This window comes from Colossoma macropomum, unplaced genomic scaffold (assembly GCF_904425465.1).
Source record: "Colossoma macropomum unplaced genomic scaffold, Colossoma_macropomum, whole genome shotgun sequence".
NCBI classification, from domain to species: Eukaryota; Metazoa; Chordata; class Actinopteri; order Characiformes; family Serrasalmidae; genus Colossoma; species Colossoma macropomum.
In genome coordinates, this window is record NW_023494894.1 from 683,572 (window position 1) to 710,000 (window position 26,429).

The 26,429-nt window shown below is 38.5% G+C and overlaps 1 pseudogene; it reads right to left on the reverse strand.

The window, feature by feature from the left end:
* Positions 1–205: 205 nt before the first annotated feature.
* On the reverse strand, positions 206–14,627 carry LOC118800414 (annotated as a pseudogene).
* Between the last annotated feature and the right edge of the window lie 11,802 nt (positions 14,628–26,429).

A 26,429-nucleotide genomic window follows, 5' to 3' on the forward strand; every position in this document is an offset into this window, starting at 1 on the left:
AAATGGATACTGAGCAATTTTAATGTGTACATTTTTTATTGATATACTGTATGTGTAATATTGGTAGGTTCCATATTAGTTTGAAGGTGGTGAGCTTTTATGGGTGACCTGGTTTTAAAGGGCAGATATTTACTCTAGTGGAAGTAAGAAGACAAGTAATAACATAAACATACCAAAACATAAAATGCTTAGTAGTTTGACTTTATTACTGAAAATGTAAAGAGGCATGAGAGACTTTATAGCAGTTTTTGGACTGGTGAAGGATTCGCATCAGGCTCCTGGACATGTAGTATGGCCTCTGTGTGGTGCCGTTGTTGCGCTCCAGATCCTCCACTTGAGGGAGATGAAAACATCATAGATGAAGAGCATGCAGAGGGGTCAGTAAACCACAATTAAAGGAAAGAAAAGCAGCGCAGTCCTCCTCACTTTTTGGCATTTTTAGTAATAAGTGAGGAAAGGTGAGTTAAAGGGGTTTTGTTTCCCATGCCATTTAAATTTTTCATATGAAAAGTGTGTTTACATGCTACTTACAGAAGCAGAGGAATAGAGTGTCAACATACATGCTGTACACACTGAAAAATCCCTCAGCAATGAGGTAAGCTCCTACCACCACCATCTGACAGTATCAGCAAAAACACATCTTTTAGACCACTATAAAGGCAACTAAAAAAACATCTTCCATGATAAAATGTTTAAAGTTAATAAAATCACAGTGGTTATAAGACATTTCCAATACAATAAGATAGCCATATTCATTAAAAGTATTTAAATTTTGATGACACAGTGGTGTGCCTGGTCTAGTTGTTATGGAGGGCAGCACATACAACAATGGGCACCCAGTAGTAATGCAGCAGCTCAGCCTGGAAAGTGTCATCTGGCAATGTATTGTCCAGAGAAGAAGGCGGCAGCCAGTATACCTTCAGGGCATTCGAATAAAACTATTTAATCATCTACTGTACAAGTATGTATGTTCTCTACATTTGAGTAAGAGCAATTATTCAATATAACGTTTTTTTTTAACTCTCACCTACTGATCCAGCCACCAGCAGTTTGCCAAAAAACAGCAGCATGTCGGTAACATTGTTAAGTACCACCACTCTGTGAACAAAGAGAAATAACAGTACATGCAACATGTTATGAAAATAATCTTTAAATCCCTGTCATGGCACTCGTGTTACTTGTTTATACGAATTTTGATATCAGTGTGTGCCTCTATTTGTTATGTTTTTTTCTTTTTGTGAAAGAAACAAAAAAAATGTATGTACACTCTCATGTATGCACAAACACAGACATAGTAATGCAAGCCTTACCGTCCAATATTTCTCATCAGGAGCATGTAAGCATTCTTGGCAGACACACAGAAACTGTCTCCATATACAGCAATCTGTTTAATGACCACAAACAAATTAGAAACATAGTTGTCAAAAAGGACGCTCTGTAAATTTTTTTAGTTGTTAAACAATAAATTTGATACCAATAATAAATACTGGAAAACATAGTTTAAACAAAGCACAATCAATTGCATTTAGATTAATGTAACAATACCTTTTTAAGTGAAGCCATCCCAGCTATATGATTATCATTTGCATATTTAAATATGTTTAATACACTTAAATAAAATGTTATTTTAGAAATACATTTTTGAGCAAGTGAAAGACACAAACCATGATATAAGTGTTTCTGTTGACAAACTTGAGGAATTTGTTTAGAAACCAGAAGCAACATTTGAGGGACATCTTCACAAACCGACAGCAAGAATTCTGGCAATCTGTGGAGTAAGGCATGGTATTTATCATTATTGTTATCCTACAGCAGGATATTCAACGGTTACACATATAAAAAGGAATAAAAGGAAGGAAGGGGAGCGTGAATAGAAGACTGAATATGTTGTTACCTCTGAACTTCTGGTCAAGATATTCCAGAAAGATCTGGAGGAACTGGAACAAGGTGAGGATGACAGCACCAAATGCCATAGAGCCAACATGGTACCTTGAGAAATCACATTTGAATAGTATTAATAATCAGACCAAGTAAAGGCAGTACACAAGAGAATTTGCTTATAGATTTGATTGCTTTTGTAATGAGAGCAGTGGAGGGCAGATGGTGCCTGGGGTGGGGGAGTGGAATTGAAACCAAGAGACGAAGCAAGAAGAACTGAGATGAGAAGATAGCATTGTTTACCGTAAAGTCCGGATAAAGGCTTGTAAGAGGGGGTAAGGTGGAATATCATCTGGTTTGCTAAAGGCCCAGTAGAAGGTTGCAAAGGTGCTGGCCAGTGTGCACTGTCCCAAAGCAATGATGAAATTCACACACCAGAGGAAGGCCAGCACGTTAATGATCTGAAGGTAAGCTGCATTCTTTTGGAAAAAACCCTCATCGTCATGTTTGAAAAAGACACAGCGCACAGTGGGGCATATGGGATAGGCCAAAGCATTAAACGTCTGGAAAAAGATGCGGTGGGGTGGTGGAAGGGCGGTGGGGTGGTGGAAGGGCGGGGGGGTGGGGGGGGTGGGGGGGGGTTGGGGCGGTTGGAGGACAACAGGGTAGAGAGATGTAATTGTTAATTAATAAGAGCATATGGAAAGGCAATGTGGGATTTAGTAACCTGTATATATCTGCATAATTGAAGGTGAAAAATTGATAATCTCATTTTGCAAAAGTAACTACAAATACACATGATTTTTTTTTTATTGATACAGCAACATTTTCTACAACAAACTACTGGTTCACTGGTGAGTACTGATAGACAGCAGCTTAAATGTATTTGAAGGAAGTGCAGGTGAAGGCAGGGAATTAAGGGCAGTGGTGAGAGAGGATACAGGCTAGTAACTCCCCAGTAGCACACACACACCACCAACAGCACAAATGTGACCAAGAGGTACGCCAGCATGGACATCACATAGCTCACTGCCCTACAAAGCACAAAGCACAAGCACAAAGGTAAACAAAGCTCACACACAGCCTAAAGAGCACTGCAGAGACTGCACACATGTCTGTCATGCACAAGATGTTTTTATTTCATCGTTTTTCATCAAATGTTTTCTGAAATTGTTCAAAAATGCCAACAAAGTAAAGCTTGGCTTTTATTGTCTTGTCAGGCCTGAATAACGGTGCTACCTGCTGGACTCCTCCAAAAGTGCCAGAGCACTGGAGATTCTATTCCCTAGACTTTTCAGCAACAGTAAAAGGACCAGTTCCACTAGGCACAAGATCACCACTGCCAAACACACAAAAGTTATCAAAACAACATTATTTCCAGCTCTAAAATACACATTAAGTATATAAATCATTTCTTATATAAAGCCCCAAATGTACTTCAAATCTATTTGTGCTTGACATAGTAAATGTGTACATGTGCTGTGAGAAAACCTAGAAGCCCTCACAGAAAGCCAGCCATGTCTCCTTCACTTGAAAGTAGACAGAGAACTTGGAATTGAAGGCGAGGTCGCTGAGGGTGAGTTTTGAGTGTCTGTAGTTGTTGTATTCCGAGTAACAGTGGTAAATACCTGAAACATAGAAAAAACATTTTCATTCACTTAATAGACCAGTGGTTTTCAAACCAACTCTCAATGCCCACCAGGCAGTCTATATTTTTTATCTGTACCTCTACCAGGTATGCTAAATGGCTTGGTTCAAGTGTGTACAGAGCTGGGATAGAGCAAAAATGTGGACCATCTGGGGCCCTGAGGATTTGTTTGAGAAGTTATGTTCCATTAAATGACATACGAATGTATCAGGGACAGTGGAGTACAAGCTCTGTTCTGTGGCCCACATCCACTGCAATTTTGTATTTTCCTCCACCAATACACTATTGCAAAGACTAATGATCTACAATGCAATTATCTCATGAGTCAAATCAAACATGTCAGAACTACTGTTTTAGAAAAAAAGGGGCTTACCATATGCTCCCACTGCCAAAACACCTACAATAAGGAGCCAAACCAGCAAAGACACCCAATATCTCATAAGCAACATGAACACCACTAACAGCCATAGCAGCCAGCAGACCACTGAGAAAGAGAAAGGGAGAGCAAGAGAGAAGGAACAACAGAGAGAGTTAGGGATACAGAGGAAAGGGTCATGTGTAATGTATTTTCTGTCAGAATGTTAATAATCCCTGACACTGTTAGCTTACATTAATATCCAATACCATAAAGTGGCAAAGTCTTCAAAGACACGCACTCCTACTGATTTGGCATTGAATCCTGAAACAAGAGAGCTGCAGGCAGAACATATTTACATCAGTAAACACAAGCAGCTATCAACAGTACCAAACATCTAGATGTTTTTGTGCATGTAGGGTTACCCCATAGTGTTCCTGATGTGCTTGACTGTGTCATCAACAGAAGCTAGTCCAAGGAGAATGAAGTCCGCAGGAACATGTTTTGGGTCAAAACTAGGCAGACATCTTCCCAGTGCTAGAGAGAGAGTTATAACTGCAAAGCCTAAACCACAAATTCCGGCGACTCTCACCAGTGATGTTTTTATGGACTTTTTTAAAAATAAAATTGAAAATATTAGACAACAAATTCAACCCACAGTATTAAATCCAACTTGGCTGTCATCTGATGTGGCTGATATAAAACATAACGTAGTTGCAGAGGAAAGGCTGGAAACTTTCTACCCACTACCACAGTTAGAACTAGAGAAGATTATCTCCTCTGCAAATTGTACAACCTGCACACTTGATGCAATCCCCTCAAAATTACTCAAAGAAGTACTACCAATTATCATTAATCCTCTTTTAACTATAGTAAACTCGTCCCTTAGCCTGGGCCATGTACCCAGAGCTTTTAAACTAGCAGTTATTAAGCCTCTGATCAAGAAACCAAGCCTTGACGCTAGCATATTGTCTAATTACAGGCCTATTTCTAACCTACCATTTATATCTAAGATCTTAGAAAAAGCTGTAGCCCAACAACTTAGTTCATATCTACATAAGAACCACATATATGAAAAATTCCAATCTGGATTCAGGCCACATCACAGCACTGAGACAGCTCTAGTTAAGATAACAAATGATCTTCTTCTTGCCTCTGATCAAGGCTACGTATCCCTGTTGGTACTACTTGACCTCAGCGCAGCTTTCACTACGATAGACCACAATATTCTCCTAGAAAGGTTAGAAAACATGGTTGGAATCACAGGGACAGCCCTATCGTGGTTCAAATCTTACTTAAGGGAACATTATCAGTTTGTAAAGGTAAATGATTCATCTTCCAATTATTCACAAGTAAGATTTGGAATTCCGCAAGGCTCTATTTTAGGACCATTATTATTTACATTATACATGTTACCGTTAGGCACAGTTATAAGTAGCCATGGCATTAACTTTCACTGTTACGCAGACGATACGCAATTGTACATATCAGCCAAGTCTGATGACAAATACAGGTTAAAGAAAATAGAGGACTGTGTAAAAGATGTGAAAGGCTGGATGTTACGTAACTTCCTCCTTCTAAACAGTAACAAAACAGAGGTTCTCCTTCTGGGTCCAAAAGTGGCAAGAAATAAATTACCAGATTTAATTTTAAATCTTGCTGACTTTCCAGTTATACCTGGTTCAGCAGCAAAAAATCTTGGCATCATAATTGATCCAGATTTATCATTTGATCAACACATAGGCAGTATCACTAGGACAGCTTTTTTACATCTTCGCAACATCGCCAAAATAAGAAATGCCTTATCGCTGCACGATGCAGAAACATTAGTACATGCCTTTATTACTTCAAGGCTAGACTACTGTAACGCACTACTATCAGGATGCACCAGCAGGAATTTAAGTAAACTTCAACTAGTTCAAAATGCTGCAGCCAGGGTCCTCACTAAAACTAGAAAATTTGATCATATCAGTCCAGTTCTATCATCACTCCATTGGCTGCCTGTTAAATTCCGTATCGATTACAAAATTCTTTTATTGATGTATAAAGCCCTACATGGGCTCGCTCCTGAGTACCTGCAAGATCTTATTTCCCATTATGAGCCACCACGATTACTCAGATCACAAAGTGCTGGCTTTTTAATAGTTCCCAAAATTCAGAAGGTTTCAGCTGGGGGAAGAGCCTTTTCTTATAAAGCCCCCAAACTCTGGAATGATCTTCCAGAAAATGTTCGGGACTCAGACTCAGTCGCAATCTTCAAATCTAGGCTGAAAACTCACTTATTTAGTTTAGCTTTTGGTAGTTAATGTTCCCCCTTAGATAACGGCAGCAGATCCAGGGGTCCATGGACACAGGGTATTATAGTAAACTGAGACGCTGGTGCTGTTGTCCCGCCGCTCGCACGCGATCGCTCAGGTTTGTGGACGGTGGAGCAGAGGGATACCAAATTGTTTCAGGGTGCTCCCGTGTCTGTGTGTCCTTTTGGTTCTCTCCTTTTAGTTAAGCTGTTATAGTCAGATTTACCGGAGTCATTAGCCACACTCTGGAAATGTTCACATTCTCTGTTTTACATACACTCAAACAGAACAAAACTAATTCCATCTCCCTACCTTTTTCGAACGACTGCCCACCTGCCGGACGGACACTGATGGATGATTGTCTGCGGAGCTCTCCTGCTATCCACTTCAGACCAGTTGCCCACGCCCCAGTCGCCGCCACTTGCCCAGCTACCGCTACTTGCCCAGCTACCGCCACTTGACTTGGACTAGCTGCCCACTCCCACTCTACACTGAAGTTTTCATGGACTCCTAACTACTACTACTACTACTACTACTACTACTACTACTACTATTAATATTAGTAGTATAATAATTTTGTAGGTAGTTTGACCAGAGGAGGATGGGTCCCCCCATGTGAGCCTTGGTTCCTCCCAAGGTTTCTTCCTCAGCTCTGAGGGAGTTTTTCCTTGCCACTGTCGCCCCTGGCTTACTCACTTGGAGGATTTACATTTCATGTTAAAACTTTGTCTTTAATGGATTTCTGTGAAGCTGGTTTGTGACAACATCAGTTGTAAAAAGCGCTAACTATAAATTTGACTTGACTTGACTTAAACCTTTATGACTATGCTAGTATAAGATTGTGTGTTTGACAGAATCTACAAAAACACAATCCAGGTATTTTAGTATTAGGTATTATACTATTATATTATGAAATGCAACATACAAACAAATGAAGGTACTCCACTTGTCTACTTTGAATGACATATGGTTTGTACCTGGTTTACTTGGTGTGTAGAAATATGGGCAAAGCTCTTGATCAAGGATATCTTGGACAGTCTGTGATAGAAATGAACGTGGAATCAGTTTATAGCCTTTACCTAAGGTATCAAAGTAAGGTCCTGCAGGGTTATAGTACTGTCACTGTGGTGTGATAAAGGAATTCAGTTCAAATCTCATTAGGGTAATGATCCGATAAGGGAAAGCACTCTGGGTGAGTCTGTTTTAGCACTGAAGGATGGAGTACTACCAGTGTGGTGTGCGTTAGATCAAGACTGGGATCACAGTACTTCTGCTGGAAAAAGTCCTTTGGCAGTGCATCTGAGGCGTATGCTTCAGAGGGCAATTTCCAGAACTCAGAGGGGCATTCTTTGACACACACCTGCACATACGTGCACACAAATACACACACACAGTGAAAATTGCTTCAGTACATTATCTGCACTAATGAGTAGTCCATCACATGATGCTAGGCTGATGGCTCTGAGAACAATGACTAAAACCCACAAGCCTGCATACTGGGCTTCAAATATTACACTGCTTGAGTCTCTTATGTACTTATGCACATAACTGATATATGAATTAACTCATTCTTTTTAGCAATAAATAGGCTAATGTGTGGATATCTCACTTGAGTGGTCGGACACTGGTGACCCTTGTGAGTGGCAGCCATTACATTGGTTTCAGTGGCACACTTCAGAATGTCAAAGAAGAAGACATTGGGTTCATTGCTGAAAGGTCAGAGATACAAGAATATAAATGCAGCATTACAGCACAGATATCAACCTGATTAACTTAACTTTATTGTTTAGACCAGGTGTGTGAGCATGCAGTCCTGGAAGTTTATAGCACTGAACAGTCCAGTGCTGGCCCTTTTATTAGCTAATTACTTCTTTCTTCATAGATGTGCTGGGTGCACTACAACCCATTTCTAGAACTGGACCTGAGTTTAACACTCTTGGTTCATAGCCATTAAAACACTTGTGCTTTGATTTGGCATACTGATTAAAGTCAAATACCACTCTTAAGACCCACTCATCCCCCCACTGTATTCCTCTCCAGATTCCAGTGAGTTTGACTCGCTCACCCTTAAATGCTGAGAAAATCTGTGTAGGGTAATCTGAGGGACTTACATGTTTACCCCTGCTCCACAAAACATCCCAGTGGAATTTCGGGAGAAGAAGACATGGCGCGGATCTCCAAACAGCCAAGCTGTTGTAAACAAATAGTTAGGCAAATAATAATGTGAATTAAGACATGGATAGTTTTTAAGGCATTTTTAAAGTATTACAGGACCTAGGTAATGACACTGTTCTGGGTAATAGTGTATTAGGAGGAGACTAACAAATATTTTATCATTCAAAGCATTAATGTTTATAGATTCTGAGACGCTTCTTACCTAGGACACCAATAGTCATGTAGCCTACAATGGCAGCCACGAAAAGCACACAACAAATCACATCTGTGCAGCTCCTGAACAAAGATAAAAATACTGTAGCGTGTTCAAGAAATGTTTACACGTTAGTTGTAGGTTATTTGTTCATCAGCATTTATTCATGGGGTTATTCTGCTAAGGACTTATTGTGAAAGGTGGGGCTTTGTGTGTGAGCATGCGTGAAATGAGAGAGAGTCAGATGTGAGCTGAGTAGCGAACAAGATATGAGTAAATAGAAATCTCTGCTTATGGAGTAGCTGTGGCCAACAACAGCTGCTTAATAAAGCACCACAACTTGTGCAAGTGGTGTGTCTCTTATAATAGCAGTGAATACTACATTAAAATTGGTGAAATAAAAGTTTCACCAATGGGAGGAATTCTGACAATTCAGCTACTAGCAGCTAAGCTAAGCTACATAGTTCTGGGAGGAAAGATGGAGTGCTATGTTTATGTAAAAACAGAAGAAGATGATGGCAACTATGCATCTTCAAGAGCGCCGCTACAGCTGAGGGTACCACTCATGAGGGCCTTGAGAGAGCAGTGGTGGTGAAAGACGTCAGCAAAAAAATCTATATGCAAATGTAAACAACGATAAAGGCGCCAATGTACAGCATTTAGCAGTAAGCATTAAGAAAGTATGGCGTCAAATTTAATTAAAAATTCGCAAACTACTCTCATGCACGCTAAGAGGAGCACCCCTGCGGAAAGAGCACTCGCATGGGAGGAAAATTAGCCCAATTTTCTGCTCGCTACTAAGCTTCTGCTCACCCAAGAGTTTAATTTTTTTTTGACAGTTGTGGGCGAGTCCCGACATATGGTTATTACTGATTTCTGGAACTTTGTTATTGGCTGGCTGTCAGTGGTCATCAGAGATTTTGCTGCATATGAAAAACCAGGAACAGGAATTTCATTCTAGAAGACGACCTTTAGAGTCTGCCAGCACAATAGCATTAGCCAAAACGCTGCCTGTAATTTCTGAATTCTATCTTTGTGAATGCCTAAGGACCCAAAGATCACGGCCAGCAAATATTGATTTTCAGCCTTATCCCTTGCATACAGAGATTCCTATGGATTCTCTGAATCTTGTAATAATTAGTACTGTAAATGATGAAATTTTACTTTAAGAAATGTTATTCTTAAATTGATGCAATATTTGCAAATGCAATCTTTTACAGAGTGGAGAATCCCTTCCCATCTTTACTTCTGAAAGACCCTCTGGGATGCTCTTTACATACCCAATTATGTTACTGGTTAACCTAATTAGTTGTGCGTTGTTTCACCAGGTGTTCTTTTTAGCATTACTCAAATTTACCGGCCTTTTGCTGGCATCAAATTCAAAATGGGCATCTAATTTTCAAAAAACAATATAATTTCTCAGTTTCAACTTTTTATATTGTCCACGTACTATTTTCAATATAGGATTTAAATGATTTGCACATCATTGAATTTTGTTGTTATTTACATTTTGCACACTGTCCCAACTTTTTTGGAAATAGAGTTGTATGTCCACCATGGTGTCCTCGCCCAATGCTGTTTCTGGTCCCCAACATGATAACGCGAATGTGGTGGCCAGCATAGTGCTGGCCCCTTCACCTGGAAGGGCTGTCCCCGGCGTGCATGTGCCGCCAAACCAGGCCCAACCGAGCAGAGAGAACAGAATGGCACCCATGAGGGAAATCTGGCAAAAAAAAAGCTAAAAAGCTGGCAAATAGGAAGCCAGTTTCAGCCTCACCAAACCCAGAACAAAACAAAAAGCCACAGTCAGTCAAAGTTTTCAGTACCATGTACTGCCTGTGTTCTGTTTTGTATTTATTTATTGTACTGTATTGTCTGCACTGTGTATATCGTATTGTCTCTCACTTGTATTCGTGAGTTGCACCATGGTCCTGGAGGAATGTTGTTTCGTTTCACTGTGTACTTGTATATAGCTGACAACAAAGACTTGACTTGACTTTTGAAATTGCACTGAATTTGAGATGAATTTCAACTTGAGCTCATATGTACAAGCTGCACTCTGTACAATCTGGCACGTGATACTTCTCCAGCAGTGTGTTTACTCAGTAAAAATTTTCAGCATCCCAGACACAACCAAGGTCCATAACAAGCTATAGTCTATCGTCTAATTCAGCAATGTAGAAAAAAGTACAGTTTTGGTAGGCCTAGGAAAAGTGGGTAGGCTAACTTGGTGGACACAATTTCAGACCCAAAGAATATGACATGAGATGAAATCACATACACACACGAGATGTACAAAGACAAGGAAAGACAATATTACAAATATAAAAACCTCATCGTAGGTAAATCATATTGCCATGACACATATGAGACTTTCTTAAATCCCAGCACTTCCGTCACTCTGGATTTGATATTTTTGTTGTTTTTGCATTGCAAGTGAGACACAGAAAGACACTGACACTGTCCACTGAGACGCACCTGTAATAATCCAATTGAAATCAGATTTCAATCATTTTCTCCTCTCTCCTCAACTCTCCTCCTCCCCCTCCACCCTCTTCTCTCACTCCCGAGGATTTTGTCACCTTCTTTGAGGAGAAGGTTGAGAGAATCCGCCAGTCTTTTCCCTCTGTCTCCACTCCTTCCACTAGACATCATCGTCTCGTTCTCAATCCCTTAAACTGTTTTTCTTCTCTTTCCACAGATGATGTCCTTCAACTGATCAAATCCAGTAAGCCAACCACCTGCCCACTGGATCCCATCCGCATTGCTCCAGTCAATCTCCAAGGATCTACTGCCCTTCATCACTTTTCTCATAAAAAAGCCCTTTCCTTTCTTTCCTTTCAAAAATTCTTGAACGTGCAGTCTCTAATCAATCTATCTATCAATATCTCTCTTTCTCACACAGAACCAGCTCCAGGACCCCAACCAGTCTGTCTTCAAACTGGCGCACTCAACAGAAACTGCTCTTATAGCAGTGACCGAGAAGCTCCAGTCAGCAAGATCAGCCAAACTGTCATCTGTCCTGATTCCTCTTGACCTCTCAGCAGCTTTTGAAACAGTCAACCACACAATCCTTCTGGACGTCCTCACCAATCTTGGAATCAATAGCACTGCTTGGAAGTGGTTCAAGTCCTACCTGGAGGGTCGCTCTTATCAGGTATCATGGAGAGGGTTCACATCCTCTCCATGCAGGCTCTCCACTGGTGTCCTACAAGGCTCGGTGCTGGGTCCTCTTCTCTTTTCTTTTACACTAGCTCTATTGGCAATGTAATATCATCTCATGGCTTCTCTTATCACTGTTATGCTGATGACACTCAACTAATGCTTTCTTTCTCACCTTCTGACACACAGGTTTCCAGTCGCATCTCGGCATGTCTGAATGACATCTCTTCGAGGATGGCAGCTCACCACCTGAAGCTCAATCCTAGCAAGACTGAGCTGCTATTCATCCCTGCAACTACAGATCCTCATCATGATCTTGCCATCTCATTCGAGAACTCTCTGATTGTTCCGTCTGTAGAGGCAAGAAGTCTTGGTGTGACTCTGGGTGGCCAGTTATCGTTCTCGGCTCATGTTGCGAACCTAACTCGGTCATGCAGGTTTCTCCTGTACAACATCCGGAGGATCCGACCCTTTCTCACTCGAGAGGTCACCCAGGTGCTAGTTCAGTCTCTTGTCATCTCAAGGCTTGACTACTGCAACTCACTTTTGGCTGGTCTTCCTATGCAGGCCATCAAGCCTCTGCAACTCATCCAGAATGCAGCAGCACAGCTCGTCTTCAATCTCCCAAAGTTCAGCCACATCACCCCACTGCTGCGCTCCCTTCACTGGCTTCCTGTGGCCACACGCATCATATTTTAAACCTTGATGCTTGCCTACAAAGCCAAAAACAGACCAGCCCCTACCTACTTGATGGCAATGGTCAAAACTCGAACCGTACCACGTGCCCTTCGAGCTTCAAGTACAGCTTGGCTTGACCCGCCATTCTTCAAGACGCGCGGAAGACAAGCATCAAGACTTTTCTCTGTACTGGCACCCAGGTGGTGGAACGAACTCCCACTGGCTGTCCGTACAGCAGAGTCTCTCGCTGTCTTCAAACACAGACTGAAGACACATCTCTTTATACAGCACTTAAATGAGCACTGAGTTAAGTATTCATTGTAATGTATTGTACTGCACTTATTGAAATGTACTGTACTGTATTGTATTGTATTGTATTACACTGCGCTGTGTTTAACTCTGTTCCTTTTTCTCTGGGTATCAACAGGGACTTTTGTTTCTAGCAGTGTCTGAGCTCAGGACTGGCTTTCTCTCTAACCTATTGGTAACTAGCAAAGATACTTTCTCTAGATAGACAAAGCACTTCTTGTAAGTCGCTCTGGATAAGAGCGTCTGCTAAATGCTGTAAATGTAAATGTAAATTTTAAACCACCTCCAAATGTGATTTGGGTCTGATTTGCAAAAATCGGATTTCATGTGGTCAACTGTCCAGACTATCAAAAATCAATCTGCATACAATCTGGATATACCAAAAATGGGATTTGGGCTAGCAGTTTGAACGTAGCCTTTCATATGTGCTGAAATTTAATACTTATATGGGGCAATGCAAGCCGAAATAGTCAGACTTTCATGTGACTTTTAAGTCAGCCCAGCTCCACATTCGTCATAATTTCGCGCCTCTGGGATTGTGTTTCTGTACGAACAAAATTAGAACATCCACACCGATCACAATGAACGAACGCGGTACTGTTGATTCCTTTCTTGATTGTTTACATCTGGATGAGCGTGCCACGTGAAGCATTGCTTTTTGCACATGCGGGTCTGTTTATGAGCGTGATCTGTTCAGACTAATGTCCCTTACAGGTAACATTTAAAAGATATTGTGAGCAGCCTAACAAAAAATCGGATTTGGTGAGAAAATCAGATTTGGGCCACTTTTACCTGATCTGTGAACGTGAGGGAGTGCTAGGAGCACTAAAGAGATATCAGAGCTCACCTCTTAGAAACTGGTCCTCTGAAAAAGGGTTCGTACGGGGTAGGATTCCCTGAGAAGACATGAGAACAACAGTTTCAGGTGAGTAGTAGTAAAGCTTTTGACAGTGTTTTTTTTTTTTTTAATAAGGAAAAGCAGTGACTCCCATCCAAATTAACTTACATAACAACAGTGCTATTAAATAAATGTTAACTAGCCGCGTGGTTTATGGACTCCTTAATGACTGGCTGGGTGGACCACATTTGTAAATCACTTCACGTGAATCACTGAGTGCGTATACATGCACTCAATAATCCGATCATAATCAGATTTCTGCAGTTATCCGATTATTCAAATGGTCATGTAAACACCATACTCCGATCTAGAAATCCGATGAAGAGAGCTGGATTTTAGCTCAGTAATCAGATGTCTCAGTGCATGTAAACTCGTACTCCGATTTCTATAGGATTTCTCAGTCTGTGGATGTCGCGAGATGGCAGTAAAACACTGTTGGAGCGGCGCTGAAACCAAACACGAAATAAAGGATGTAAATGTTTTTCGTCTTCCAGATGATGTAAATTCATATTTTTAGGTAAAGTGGCGCGATATTTAAAAAAGGCGCGGTATGAAGTTTGAGTTTTACGTTATGTTTACGTTACGTCTTCTTCTGTGAGAAATCCGATTACTGTCTGATTCATGTAGACCCGGAGTTTTCCATTATCTGATTACTCAAGTGCATGTAAACGTGTTGATCGGATTACTGACAAAATCTGATTTTCTGCAGTTATCGGATTATTGAGTGCATGTATACGCACTCATTGACCCAGCATTTAAATCACGCACTTAAGCAGCCTACTAACTCATATGTTTAATATAGATTGGTACCAGAACAAAATTTCTACATTTCAGTACTACATAGTTTACTAACATACTGTAGAGGACAGAATTGCATTTCTTTGAAAGCTCCTGTTTATGGTGCAGCTGCTATAGCGTTAACCATAAACAGGTTCCAAGTGCGTATTAGATGAGCACGTTCGTACTTCTAAAACCGTCGGGTTACTCATTTATTCCGAAACGCACTCACCGTAATCGTCCTGCTTCTTGATCATGCTACACTTCAGCCCTTCTGGAATGGATTGGTCGGTCGGATATGATCAATGCTAACGGATACGAAGAAAAAAGAGCAAGATACGTTTTTTTTCGGTATTCTGTTCGTGTTATCCCCAGGATGTATAAGGTAAAATGATTCTGACGTCGCTTTCATTTACAGCTTGCGGGTCTTGGGCATTACTGTGACGTCTCCTTACGCCTGAGAAAACGTGATAACCTTAATAATTGACTTAATATGCAATAATACAGGGGAGGGAGTGCTACGTGAGATATATACCAACACATTTCAGTTAACAAACTAGCCTTCTGTGATACTGCTACCTCTGTTTTGTCTATTTCAAGTATTTCATCAAGAGTACATCTCTGTACTATGTTTCCATAAGCCAAACTAAACTAATTCACACTTACTTAAAAGGGAACATAACTGTACAGCAACAACTTTTTTCCAAAGTCTAAACAAGGAGAGTTTAGAAGGATGAAGTAGCTTAAGGAATGTCTTGACAACTTAGAACTTTGGAACATAGATCAGAATTAATGTTATTGATAATAAGTCCAGAATAACCTAAAGAGTATTGAGCCAAATATGCATGTGGTTGATTTTGGATGACAACAAGCTATAAAGCTCATTACAACCAATCGGACCAAATTCAAAACTGAATTCTGGAGCAATAGTCTACTTAATTTTTGCCCTTATGTTTTCTGTTTTGTTACTGAAGAAGTCTGAGAAACATACTGCCAATATGGGCTGGGAGAATCTAAGAATCTATAGAATCTCTCTCTCTAATGCCCACTTCAGATGTTATTATAGATAATGTTTTAAATAAGAGTTTAGTGTTGTTCTTTTTCTTGCTATCCAGTAACTAAAATATGACACAGCAACAAGAGACTGATGGTAATTTGTTAAAGCTCTTTTTATGATACCATGGGACAACTCTTCTGATGTTGCTCAATACAAAAGGGAACTGCACTGTCCAAGGAAGACCTTAATTATTTATTTGTAACAAATTGATCATTTGATCAAGCTATGGTGTCTCACATGGGGCATACTGCACAGGTTGCTTAGGTAAGGAAGGCTGTGTACAAGACCTTTATCTGCAAATGCAAAAAATAGAATCTGGTGCCAGGGTTTGTATTGCAACTTATTCAACCTACCCCAAAAACTGAAGATCCAAAAGTAAAAAAAAAAATCATATTAAAGTATGCTGTACCTTTAACATCAACACATATATTCACTGCCATATTTTAAAGCCAAAATAGCCTATCAATAACTCAATTAAAATTATTTATTAATACAAAATGTATTAGCTAAAATTTGTTATACTGCAACTGTGTCCAAGGCTTTAGATGCCAACCCATTGTATAGAAGACAATGTTCAATCTGTTTTGGCATGCTTTTGAGAAGATAAAGTTGCTTGAGTTAACTTAACACTTAAAATACGGTCATAAAATCAAAACATTCCAGCTGTGCATATCATTACATAGCATTGATTAATGCAGAAACACTTTAATTCCCTTTGTAGGTATCTTTTGTTCAAGTAATATAGATTTTTTGTATGCTGCTGTTTTTCATTGACTCACTTAGTACAGATTTGATCTGAAAGCCAGGCTTAAAATTCACCCTTTCACAGACCAATGATGTATAAGATAGCAGATGAGAATTTTTAAATCAGCACCTAATTTATGACATAGTGTGATGGTCCTGTGAAAACCTTCTATTGCTGAAGTCATTTAAATGCACTTTGTGTAATCTAAATAAAAGTAGCTACATTTCAGTTGAAGGCTCTATAGAACTATTATAACAGGACAATGTAAATTATGTAGCAGATAGTGGAAGTAAATGCTTATGCACTTTTACTAAATTCAGAAATTATGTTTTGTAAATGTGCACTTAAGTAAGACCACAAGTATATACACTGGTACAGGCCACAAATAAAGGTGCTTGCAGTGACTGATGGGTCAGCTTCACTCTCTACTTCTTGTGACAAACTGTTATTCACTACTCCCTAGACAGCTCAAAGTTACCTGAATGAACTGAATGTCCCCTTCAATATTTAGACGAATACTCCTTAATAATTTGTACAGTACTTTTTAACAGTGTATTTTTATTGCTTTTAGTTGTCAAATTTGGCCAAAAAAATATATATTTTAGGTCATAGAGAATCTATAGAATCCATAGAATCTCTCTCTTTAATGCCCACATCAGATGTTATTCTAGATACTGTTTTAAATAAGAGTTTAGTCATATATTTTTTAAACAACTATGGCTTGGCTTAAACAGAGAGGAGCTGTGGTTTAAATCAGGGGTCTCCCATCTTATCTGCAAAGGGCTGGTGTGGCTGCAGGCACACATCAGTTGTTAAAGCCTGAGACCAGCTGTTAAACAAATGGAATGAACTTGCAGGCACACCAGGCCTCTTACAGTTAAGAATGGAAACCATTGATTTTAGAGGTAGGCAGTATAACTATATTTTATTGATATTATGATAATTTCACTATTATTATTGTGATAAACAATATGCTTCTCTTTGCATATTGTGAATATTGTATATGCTTAAAGAACACTGACCAACTACATGTTCAGTTATAAAGGGAACATAACGTTTTATTGGATTTAGTGTGGCATGTTATGTGAAATTTTAAAATACAATCACTGTAGTCACAGTTTTGATGGCAGTTTTTAATTGTGGCATTATCAGTGCATTGTGTCTGAGTGTCAAAATGTTGTGATACGTATCATGAAATTGTCTTAAAATATCTAATATAATAGTTGTATCATATTGCCCACTGCTATCTGGTTTAAATGCATATTTTCCGTCACGTCTTTATGTTAAAATGTCTGACTGAGTCTCACTCTAAAGGGATTAATTTTGTTCAAGAAGAATCCAAGAGCCAAAGGTGTTGTTCTAGCCTTGTAATTGAGCTTTTCTCTCCCAACAGTTTTATATAAACACTAATGTGAGTGAAGTTAATTAGTTACAATTATGATGCTGCATTATAGTGATTTGAAGTATTCAAATTAAGAATGTTTTGCTTATTGTTTTTAATGGCACATTCCTAATATAACATATCCTTAACACTAATAATCAGTAGTGATGGGTCTAGTGGTGTGAGCAGTGACACTAGACAGTGTTGTAATGGCTGTCAATTTTTGTAGTGGCTAGCAGCAGTTGCTACACTGTATATGAGACATGGGCTGTGCTTGAAATAGCTGTATGCCGAACTAGTGGAAAGACTGCTAACATCAGGGACTAAGCCAATCAGACCATCTCAAGACCTGCCCCATTTCCTCAGCCCTCCAATCACTGCTTAGCACCCCCTGCTAGCCACCTTTTAGTGTTTTTGTATCTTGGTCAATAGATGGGCCTGTGTGACTTTCAAAATATACCCCCATACAAAGACAGAAAGAACAGATAAACTTTAAAAATGTCTGCTTTTGGTCTATGTGGTAAATCTGTGTGGTTTCCAAACACACCTGTTTTCGTCCGTTTGCAAGTCATTCATTTTCATTACACTCATAGTTGGTATTATGAGCTAGTTTGACTGAATAACAAGCAGCATGACTACACACAGGAGCCTGAAGAGCTGATGCTGCACAGATTGTTTGGCTGAGACCAACTTTTTAAAGTTATGTTTCAACGGGTTGCATGTTACCTATGCAGTAGGTTAACTTTATTAAACAGATAAAGTAAGTACACCCACCTCTGTGGCTTCAGCATTTCACCAAGTGCAGCAGCATTTGGACAAATGTATTTCTTTTGGCTGTTTTTGATGTTTAGAAAGGCTGAATCCAGGGTGGTTACGTAAGTGTTCATGTCCTTCTGAATTGGCCTCGTTGCATTTTGTATGTAGTATGTAGAATATTTTGCTGGAGCAGTACATCAACCGGGTGTTTGGCATACTGGGGAAATTTATTTTGGTCACATACTGTATACTAATTACTTTTGGGCACAAGCAGTACAAGAGCTGTATGTAGTAGGCAATTTCGAACACAGCCATGTGATACTTAAATTGATGCAGTCATATAAAAACACTGCCTTCTAACACAGTGAAATAATGAAACAGCATGGACAGCAAAACATTATTGTAGCTACCTTCAGTAATATATATATATATATATATATATATATATATATACATATAATATATAATAAATGGTTATAAGCAGTCTGTCTGTGCATGGCTCATCTTAAATTTTGAGAAAATTGTGATTAGTCCTTTCCAGTAGGATATCACTGGCACACCTTTTGCATTAAGTGGCATCTGTTGCAGTCCTCCATTGTAGTAACAAACAGATGATTTAGACATTCTTCTGTGAGTTTCATTATGACTTTGCATAAGTATTTTTTCTGGGAGGAAACTTACCATCCATCATATTTCCTGTTACTCTGCAATCGGGAAGTGTGTAGTAAGTAGTCAGCTAGAAACAGAACTGAGGAGGTAGAGTACAGGAAAGTGGTATATGTTCTGTTAAGACTTTATGGAAGAATTATTACTATAATTTACAGTTTGTACAGACCTGAGTCTAAATAATGCTGCATTGTCTGTCCTTACACCACTTAATAGTTCTGCTCTTAATGGTAGTCACAGCAGAATGTACAGGTGAGTTTGATATTTATCCACATTTTATCAGCAGCTTTTTACTCATCCCAAGCAGCTCTATTGGTTGTCAGCAGCACCCCAGCAGATACATGTTCTATGGTTCGCCTGTGTCATTTTAAATGAAGCTTTATTTGTCATCGTTTATTTCATTTGTTTAGTGCTAAAGTGAGTTGCGTCTTCTGACCCATATAGTTCTGTTCTTGGCTAGGTTAACTAACATGCATTGTTTGCATGTGACATTTATTGAGTAACTGTTCACATTTTTATGAACTGCATTTGTGCAATTTGCTCTTGGCAGTGAGAGAGAGGGAGCTTGATTGCTTATAGCTTGTATAATTGGTTGCATCTTTGCCTTTCACCTAGTTTCTGTACTGCATTATTTTTTTTAGTTCTGTTTTTCAAGTTTACCTCAATAGTTTCCCTCAACAGATCCACATAATGAGACACAAGTAAATTGACATTTTTATTTGATTATATCTTTCTAACAAATGGCAACAGGAGCGTACACACACACACACACACACACACACACACACACACACACACACACACACACGTCCTTACTTTTCTGTTTGCGACAAGAAATTAACTATGTACTGGTTTCCTGGTCATGGATTAAAGGTGCATTTAGACTGGGAAGGATTGGTTTGATTATTTGATAAAAACAAACCCTTGTGTGATTGCTCTAATGGTGCAGTTTGTTAAAGCAAGTGAGAATACTACTATCTGAATGGTGCAGTTCATTTGAAGTGTGGATGCAACACAGACTCCCCCTTCCCCCAGTTGTGACCTTTTATACGTTTGACTTTTAATTACTTTTTTTTTTCTTAATCTTTTGGTTCAATAAATATGTTTGGTTTGATAAATATGTTTGCTAAGCAAACCAGAACTAAAATGCATTTTCTGCTTCGGTCCAAACCAATGGAACTAAACTACAAGTATAAATGCACCCTAACCCTAATCTTGGACTAAATTTCAGTGTCAGCTGGGAATGAACATTGACAACTCTTTTTAGTTTAGGCTCTATATGTTTGTGAACATTTTCCCAAAGGTTTGTAGGCACATACTCATCCAGCTTCATGCGGCTGCTCTAGAGCATCGCGTTCTGTTTAACTGGATTTGAAGCTGAGCAAAGCTTTACTGTGGAGATTATGCAAACTGTGTGTGCACAATTAATCACCTGTGTCAGCACTCTAAAGTAGCTAAATTTACTAATTAGAATGGGTGTCTGGATATTGTTCAGCATATAGTGTTGCAAAAGAACATAGTGTAGCAGCAAAAAATAACCCCTTTATTATTATGGTTTAAGGAGTAATTTTGACATTAGGTTCTATGTTTCTATAAAGTTTCAACCATAGCATTTACACACATGTAGCTGTTTGGTCCCCTAAGCCCTCACCACCCACTTTGTTTACTTGTTCTTGTAAACCTGCAATGTTGGAGTGCATTCCAAAATAAGTATCAGAATGTCTTGGAGTGGATTATGAAAGTGAGGGAAATGGATTATAAAACCAGAAGTGAAACATAGTTTGACTTTCCACAGATGTGGTACATTTAATCTACATTAAACTTGTACATAGACTAATGCTTTGTTCTAACAGTTTAGATCCCTTGTTTTTAACATTTTGAATGAACTGATTTCATTTTTGTAAATAATTGATCAGTATAGGCTTTAGGGGTTTTTTTTCAGTTATTTAACATTTCAAGTGATTATCTCCCTGTGCCCCATGTGATTTTTGTTATACATCATACATATTAAATTCCCATGCCTAGTGAAGCTCAGTTGGTTGCCAAAAGAAACAAAATCAAAGAATCAAAGAAAACTAAAACTTTTACTATTACTATGGCAAACCATTTTAGCTTTTATTTCCTAATTTTCTGAAATTGAAAATGTAAAAATGTAAAGCTTAAATTTTAACTAGCTAATATTTAATTCTTGATATCAAAAATTTGATTTGCATCTGAAAAATTTTAATAGTAATCATTTTCACGTGTATATATTATAAATTTGTTTGTAAAATGCATTGTAAATTGAACAATATTATTAAAAACTAAAACTACTTGCATTAAAATCAATTCAAACATTAGAATTAGAATCTCAACATGTCAAATTACTCTTCACATATTTGGATTCCAAGCTCAACCTGCTTTACATACACAGGAGGGAGATTTGCCAAACATGGAAATTGGCATGGGAAGAAGAGAGTTTTAAGTTCAGAGCCAGTTAAATCTGCCACATTGAAATTCTGCTGCAGCGTCTTTTTTTCCTGTTTTCCTACAACAGCAGTTAGAAGGTTGCCATCCAAACAGATCAAAATGTGTCTTTTAAATATATCAGTTAACTAACTGTGTGTGTATCAGCAATTTATTGCATGTGGGACCAAACATGTTTGGAGACTTTGTAGAAAAATATCATTTAATCGGCTCCTTACTGGGGAAACTACCGTCAGAGTAGTTCAGGGATTGTGGTATTTTTTTACTTTTTTTGCGGGATTGTATTGTGTTAAGAATCACTACCGCCATATTTAAATAAGATAATAGCACGTTTAAGCCTTACATTGTGCTATTCGCTCTTACCATAACAGTAAATCTGTCAGTGCATTTTATAAATTTGGCCCAATAATTCAAAACAGAAGTTGCATAAATCTGCACAAATTAATTATCAAATAGCACATTGTTCCAATTATAAGCTACTGGGGTCTGCAGTTTTGTGGTTATGTAGAGCAGCAGAGAATATATAATTAAAGTTGCCCCCAACAGCACAGAAAGGATGCACATATGAGCAGAAATACTGAAACCTGGAAATTGACCTCCTGATTTTCCTTCTTACATCCCATTCGCAGAGACACAGAGACCTTGTGAGGAGCAGGAGATTGAGCAATATGGAGCCAAAGGACAAAATACATTTCTACACTGCTTCACCACAGATCAAGAACCAGCCACTCTAAATGTAACACTCTACAGACAAGAAGGAAGTGAATCAAACAAGCTGTTATATCCCACCAGTAGTCTAACAGTGGAGCAGCAGAGACTGTCTCTTCAGAAGGACTTGGGCAAAGTGATGTTGTGTGCATAATCTGAGCTTCTCAGATGGTGGTCAGTATAAATGTGAAGTTCACAGGGACCAAAACTGCCTAATAATCAAGAAAATTTTTCTAAAAATTAAAGGTGAGATACCTTAATAATGGCTTGCATATTTCTCCCAATACACGACTCTAATTCATCCAAACTAATAAAATGCAATAAATCTGATCTGATTTGTGTATTATTGATGTTTGTTGTTCCAATTGTTCAGGTTATTTTAACTGCTTGTATTATAGCTTTTTAACTGCTTGTATTTAAACTTTATATTGTATGTAAGTCACAGGTTTGCATCTTAAAATTCAAATGCTCCTGCTGTCTCTTCTCTCCTTTAAACAGAATGTAAAATCTTGGACCCAGTCAAAGCACTGCAGAACTCAGCAGTTACACTTACATGCCCTGTATTCTCACCACACCCTCGAAGCACACAGGTCTTTTGGGATGTTGTTTATGGAGACAGCGCTGATCGTATATACCAGTGCCCCTCTTCCTGCACTTCAGCAAGCAACAACAGGACAACTAATCTTTGTGAAAGAGCGAGAACAGTGCAGGATCCAGAAACGGGAACTAGATCACTGAGCATTAGTCCTGTAGACTCCTTAGATGCTGTCTGGTATCGGTGTACAGTGCAAGCTGGCCACATAAATTACTGTTCTGAAGTTAAACTTACTGTGAAAGGTTTGCTTCTAAGTATAATCATTCAAAAGTCCCCCCCACAGATGACCTTTGGAAAGGCATTAATTGCTTTTCTTCCTATTTGGCGTAAACTGAAATTTCAGTGGTTTTTGTTTTCTCTCTACAACAAAGTAAAACTTACATGATGTCTTATTTCTCTCTTTCATATCCCTTTAGATGAGCCTCCAGTTCAGCCTTTGACTAAAGGTACATTCATCATGGATTGTATATTTATTGAACTTTATCATACATTTTTATCTATAGTAGGCACCTCCGTGACCAATCCCCCTATGACAGACTGGAATAGTGGAGTTTTACAGCTGTCCGACCAACATGAGATATGAAAAATGCATTTGTTTATTCATTTCCCTTGTGATTGAACTACATTATATTTGTGATCAATGTTGAGTCCCTGTAGATTAGCTTTAAAAAAAGGGTGTGATTGATAACAATCACAGTACAGTAATTCAGAACAGTGTAGCCAGTGTAATGCATTGATGTGCCCCAAATGCATGCTTTGATGCCCAGTGCCCTCAAGTTCTCTTGCCTCTTAATGTCACCAAAGTGCAGACTTTCAGGAGGACTGCAGGGCTTAGGGCATTTGGGTGGAACAGTCCTTCCTCATCCTTGAGGAAAATAGTAAATAAAAAAATGAATAAGTGGGTTATGGAATAATTTATGGATTCCAGAGAGGGTTTGCCCTAATTAAGAATTTCTGGAACATAAAATGACTGTGTTTCATGCCTTTATGATACATGCAAAGTTTGACTGAAAACCTTTCAACAAGATCTTAAAGTGTTTCTCTTCTTACCTGACTGAAACTTAAGTGCTGTACAGCTGAGCTTGAGATTAAGTGCACCTTCTATCGCTGTCCTTTCTCTCCTCAGATTGTAAAAACATTGGCCCATTCGAAGCAGCACTGAACTCAGCATTCACATTCACATGGCCTGTGCCTACATCATATTCTGGAGCCACACAGGTGATCTGGTGGACCACTGAAGGAGACCAGACTGTTCCTATAACACGCTGTCATCTCCCTGCGCCTCCAGCAGAACCCAAAGACCCCTTTGTGAGAGAGTTAAAACAGTGCAGGGTGCAGGGAATGTATCACTGACCATAAATCCTGTAAAGTCCACAGATGCTTTGTGGTATTGGTTTACACTGATGAATGCCACCTCATGCTATTCATTTATGCTTTCTTTCAAAGGTTTGTTTCTAAGCACTGTAAGATCATAAAACGCATCTTCTTGCTTCCCAAAATGTCTTTTGAGTAGGTTTTTAATAATTGCCCCCTTTGTGATGTCATTATTTTTGTTTCTCATATCCCTCAGGTAACACCTCTCCTTATCAGACAAGTAAAGGTAAGCTACACTAATTTCTCCAACAGAACCATTATTACAACTGCTATAATAGCAAATTGGCTGCTAGTAAAGAAGGCATAATCTTATAAATGTTTTAAAATGTGCATACAGTCAGCTCCTGCTCTGACTTTGTGCACACTGGCAGTGTTGCTCTGGCATTGTGGGAATGGGAATAGAAGCATTACAGTAATGTTTGTGGGAATAGGCTGCACTTTTGGCCCTGCATGTTAAGTATCCTAGCAAAAACAATTAAATCATCCCATTCTCTCATGCTGTTTGTGTTCTGTGTTTCTATGTGTATTATATCTATGTTAATTCTTTTACTGTTCTATTTTACTATTTTATTTAAATAATTTAATTTCTAAGATTTTTAGTGTTCTTATTGGTTGTTATCTTATTTGGTTCTTTTACTTACTTTTAATTTGTTTTCATTATATATTTTCTTACTATTTTATGCCTATTTCATATTTGTGCCATTATTTCTATTTTCTTTTTGTCTTGCTTATTGTTTTAGTTGATACATTTTTTTTATTTTAACTTTTTTCAATCCCTGTTTAACTTGCTTGGCTACAGAATAAAGGTTGATTGATTTAATTAATTGATTGATTGATATCATAAGTGAAAATAAGTACACATCCTCTACAAAGAACACATTTCTGCACATTTTAGTAATCGCCATATTCAGGTGTTCACTGTATAGGACATGTAACTTATTTTCACGTATAGAATCAGCAAAACATGTAATTTACCTGGAAGTATTCAAAGATTTGCATTCAATTGTAAATATCGAAGAGTTAATTTATCTATACTTGGGGCTGTTTCCCAAGTCATGTTTTTGTTAGTACTGTTTGATCTTATTTTATTTATGTTTATGGGCAGCTGTTTTTAACCTTGTTGATGTTGTTTTTTTTTTTTTGCTAGCACAAACATTTTTTGCAAGTGTCACAGTAAATGCAGCAACATTCACCAAAAGTCAGTTGTGTTGAATGATGTGGGTTGCATCATGTGGACAATCTTGTACTTTCTAATAGTGAAACTGACCACAATAACACAGATTTCAATGTTTTTTAATTGTAACAAACTTGAGATATTACACCAAACTAACAACTAATAGGAGCAGGTAATTGCAAAGGCAGCCATCAAAGATGTGTAGTTAAATATTAAATATTATTTACTCAAACAGTAGAAAGTAAAAGTCTAGAAAGGGCTAATTTGTTATTATGTAAAGGTCATAAAACAAGCAAAAATTAGCTTAAAGGAGTGTCTAAATCACAATAATAGGTTTGGACTGTATCTACTGAAATTGTCACTGTTTACCTCCTGTTAATAGTCATTAATAATCATTCACAAACACTTGTCTTTATTTACCATCGAGCTAAACATTGTTCATACCTTGTGCTGTTTATAAAAGAATGTTTTTCCTTGTGATTCTTGCTTCCAATGAAAGTTTTCTGCCTTACTGTACCTGAAGGAGTGTTTATTTGCCACAGTAGACTCAATGAGATCTTGCCTGGGAACCTTTAGCTCGTGTTTTCTACTTTTAGTCATGGGTGGTTCACACACAAGACTCATCCCTCCGGAGCCATCAGAAAACAGTACTGAAGGGACTGCAGAAGTCAACGACTTTACTGTGACAGTGACTGTGGCCTCAACAGTCTCTGCCTGCATCTTTGTGGCCCTGTTGGTGCTATTGGTGAGGGCACGTCAGTGTTTCAGAAAATGGAAGAAGAAGGGCGTATGCAAAAGTAGGTTTAAACATTTGAACATTTTTTCAGCTGTGCTTTAAGAATATTAAGCTTCATGTCTGAATACAATAATCAAAAAAGCTAAAATCTCGCACTGCCCATGGAGAATGTAACACCATACAACAGTTTGTAACAAAAATTACTTGTAAATGAAAGAATATCATTTATGTATAATTGTTTTGGACACTAAACACTTTTTCTAACACTTTCTTTTTACTTGCAGATTTCGTGGTTTCATGCATGCTAAAGGCTGATATATTAAATAACTAATGATGCTAATGATAACTCTTTCTCACACAGTTGAACTTGAGAGTCAATGTGAAGCATATGCGGAAGTGGT